The sequence below is a fragment of the Marmota marmota genome, unplaced genomic scaffold (genome assembly GCF_001458135.2).
Source record: "Marmota marmota marmota unplaced genomic scaffold, marMar, whole genome shotgun sequence".
NCBI classification, from domain to species: domain Eukaryota; kingdom Metazoa; phylum Chordata; class Mammalia; order Rodentia; family Sciuridae; genus Marmota; species Marmota marmota.
Window position 1 is genome coordinate 11,339,850 of NW_026000037.1, and position 4,485 is coordinate 11,344,334.

The 4,485-nt window shown below is 33.0% G+C and overlaps 1 pseudogene; it reads right to left on the reverse strand.

Annotated features, from left to right (window-relative positions):
• Positions 1–2,640: 2,640 nt before the first annotated feature.
• Positions 2,641–3,372, reverse strand: LOC107136586 (annotated as a pseudogene).
• Positions 3,373–4,485: the final 1,113 nt, after the last annotated feature.

Consider the following 4,485-nt stretch of genomic DNA (forward strand, 5'->3'; position numbering starts at 1 on the left):
AGACTTTAGACTGTATGCTTACAATTGTGTTGAGGTTGACGAGAGAACAGGAGAATGTCAGACAAAAAAACATTAAGCCTTCTTTAGAGATTTTACATTGTATTCAATAAAACAAATCAATGGAACATAGAGTATTTGAAATAATAATAATAGGTACTGTGGGAAAGAGATTAGTGGTAAGAAAAAGAATATTTATGGGGATTTTATGAAGCCATGATACATCCATGATGAGGTGAGACAATGGCAAGAATTGGCAGGTGCAAGAGTAAGAACAGTCCAGCAGGGAGAAAAGCACATGCAAAGGTCCTGGGTGTGGAGGGGGAAATGCAAGGAGGCCAGGTTGGGAGGACATACTGAGCAAAGGGACAAACACTATACAACAGATGAGAGTGGTAAAATAGTGTTATGGTTGAGGATTTTTAATTTAAACAAAAATAAAAATGTGGTATTGGCATAGAAATAAACAAATACACTACTATGTCAGAATAAAAAAATGTCTTATACTGAACAACTTCAAGCTTTATTCTGGGTAAAAAGAGAGGCAGTTAGAATATTTAGGACAACGAAGAGGCATGATCTAAATTATTTTTTAAAAAGTGTACAGAAGCATGAATGGAAGGGCAAAAATCATTTGAAGCTCTACTTGCAACAATCCAGTTTAGATGGAATTGATGTTAGCAGCAAAGGGAGAGGGAAGAGGCTGACTCTGGACACATTTTGAGATTATATCCAGCGTGATTATCTGACCAATTGCTGTGGATGGCAATTTGGCCAGGCATTACTTTGGAAGAATGAGGTCCCTTGAATGTGTACTTGATGGTAAAGAGATGGAGATTAGATACATGTAAGTATACAGAACAGAGAGACATGTTATACACAGGAAAAGTAAACGCATAAGGAAATCAACAGTGAATATATAACTTGATCAACACTTTCAATCTAATTCTATTAAGAGATTTTTACAAGAAACTTAATTAGCTGATTCTAAAATTTAAGGTGGAAGAACAAATTTCAATTTAAGCCAACACATTTGCATTGGTAGACAAAAGGCTGTATATATGTTAATATGTCAAGTCAGCAAAGTTATAAAAAATTTCAAAATACAGTATTCACATAGGAATAAACAAATACACTCCTTCATAAAAAAAAAAAAAGAAGAAGAAAAGAAACAGATGTAGACATTTATGGAAGCATCATGATGCCAGAACTGTTATTGCATGTACATTGGAAAATCAAAGACTACGGATAGAAGATTTTAAAAAGTTGGTTATCTATACATTAAAAATATTAAATATTATTCCAATCTCATATTAGTTACAAAACTCATTTAAAATTTAAATGAGGAAATCAAAACTAGGTCAATAGTAGTAGGTTAGAATTTTTTTAAGTAAGAAGCAACAAATGAAATTATAAAGGAAAATGTTAAAAGAACTCTGCTACACTCTAATTAAATATATGTATATATATATATATATTATATATATAACAAAATATATATATATATTATATATATAACAAAATATATATATATATATATATATATATATAGAATACAATTCATAAATAAGTCAAAAAAGGGAAGCGATATTTGCAATAAAAATATTTGCACAAAAAACCCACACCAGACCTTGTGGCTCATGCCTATAATCCCAGAGGCTCAAGAGGCTGAAGCAAGAAGGAATGCAGGTTTGAAGCCAGCCTCAGAAAGTTAGTGTGGCTGTAAGCAACCTAGGGGGACCCTGTCTTGAAATAAAATAAGTACATAAATAAAAAGGGCTGGGGATGTGGCTCAGAGGTTAAATGCCCTGGGTTTCATCTCTGATACCATAAATATAAAGCCCCCAAAGTATTAATATGCAAAATATATAAAGAACCACAAATCAATGAGAAAAAAATGAACATGTAATAGATTTATGGACAAGAGAAATGAATAACCATTTTCAAAACAGAACAGCATGATAGGCTAATAGACATGTGGACAGATATTTGATCTCATATAATGAGAACTGAAAACAGAAATGCCAATGAGCTACATGTTACAGCAACGGAAGTCCAAGTGTTGACAGGGTTATGCAGGATGACAACACATAAACTGCTGGGCGGGTATGACTTGTTCAATCACGTTGGAACCTAGGAAAAACAAAAACACAGGTTCTATGTATACCATATTTATTAAGGAATATTATTTCGGATGTGTATCCGTAAGTACTTAGATGTTGCAATAGCAAAATAATAACAAAAATAAAATTGAACAAAACAGAAAGATTTGTAAATAATCAAATATTCTCTATGATCATGGGCTTAATAAGTAAATTATGTAGTTTGAACAAACATGTTATTTTTAGTATTTTAACAAACAAAGCTATATTAATAAGTGGATATTTTATTGGTCAAACATTTTAGTCATTTGAGGGTTACCAGAACCACAAATAAAGATTATACATGCAAAAAATAAATAAATAAATAAATAAAACGTGAAGTCAATTTTCTGTAAGTGAATAACACAAGGGGATTCAATCCATTTCATAATGAAGTTCATTGAGAGATACAGGACCTTGGTCAGTGTCATTACGTGATATGGATTATCAAGTGGAAAAGCAACTCATATCTTTTTTTTTTTTTTTGAAGGCCTGGTCTTATTTATTTGTTACTCTTAAACAATTCCCACTTTAGGCTGGACTCAGAAGTAGAAGCTCTCAAGAGGACAGCCTGTGTCTCTTGGCAATCTGTTCCTGACATTTTTCTTTGGCTTCTTTCATTTTCTTGGCGAACAGTTTGGCAAAACCCGCAGCCTCTTCATATTCTTCTTAGAATGCTGTTTCTTCAGAGTGCTTGTGTTTGCAGGACACGTGCCCTAGCGAGATGCTGAATCTTTAGTGTTTTGTCCTGTTTTTTTTTTCTTTCATGTTTAAGGGTTTTCCAAAGACTTATTGGTGGACATAATTTTCCTTAGAGAGATTGAAACGTTTGCGGATTCTACTAGCTCTTTTGAGTCTCAGTCTATAGGTTACAGTAGTATCCATAAGTCCGGGAATATCCTTGTCTCCTTTTTTAACATTAACCAAGTTGAGAACGCTCAGATTGGCATCCCTAATGCATCCTTAAACAGTTTGCACTTTCTCTCTCCAGTTCACCTGTGTCTATAACAGGAATATCCCTTACTCAAGAGCAGGCCAACCCGGCCATGGTTCAAGACACCCTGCTTCATGGGGAAAACTTGTTTGTCGTTTCCACCATTGATTCAGACCACATAGCACTTCCATCCTTCACTCAGAGCATCAGCAGCAACTTCTGTGATTAAAAAGTACAAAGTTTGAGTTCATTTTCCACTTCAATGAGTTTCTCACCAGCAGTAGCTGGGAAGAGCTTCATCTTGGAGATACTGATCACCCACAAGATGCCATGAAAAAGAGAAACCCACCTCATATTCATACTAACTCATTTTCTTAAATTACTACTGACTTCCTAAGAGATTGTGATCATGGTATTTAACATGATCAATTATCAGGTTTACCATGAAATAAAAGGTGGCTAATTTTTCTACCAAAAGAGTATTATGTAAATGATAATATTAAATACTCATAATCTATATTGAATTTTTCTTAGAAAAACATAAATAAATTTGAAGGAGAATTTTTAGGGGTTCAAAATGAATGAGCATATATTCTAGAGAACATTAACATTCTTGCCATCATGTTTGGCTTGAGGACAAGCTCTTGATCCTCCTAACTCAATGCCCATTCAGCAAAATTTTTTGTACTGCTCTTTTTTGTCTGATAAGTTCTATAAATATGTATAGTTGAGAATTAAGAAAGAAAATGGATATACATTTTCTTATTTTTTAAATCATCCATCCCCCAAGTGCTGATCACCTAGAATTCAACTAATAATTTCTCTCCTGATGTTATTCCTACAACCAAAAAAAAAAAAAAGAAAAGAAAAGGGAATTCAGGCTATTAAAAAAATATGCTACATAAAGAAGCAAATTTAATTGCCAATTGTTATCCCAACACTTAAAAATTGTTATGGAGAATGATGATACTGAATCCAATGTGTCTATTTCAATTCTTTCTTAATTGTATGATCCTTGCATACTGGGATAAATCCTGGTAAATCATGATAAATTATCTGTTTTATTGTGCCAATTTCAGTTTGCTAGTATTTTGTAGAGGATTTTTGCATCTGTGATCATTATGGAAAACAGCCTTTGGTTTTCTTTTCTTCTAGTGTCCTTGTCTAGCTTTGATATCACAATAATGCCGACAAATAAAATGAGTTGTGACGTGTGCTCTCCTTTTCAATTTGTTGGAAGAATTTGAAATGCATCAATATTAGTTTCTAAATGTTTGTTAGAATTCAGCATTGAAAAACCAGAAGTCCTGGGATTTTCTTTGATAGGAAACTTTATTATCTATTCAATCTTATTCCTCATTATTGGTCTGTGCATGTATTTTATTTCTTACACAGTTTTGGTAAGGTGTGGGT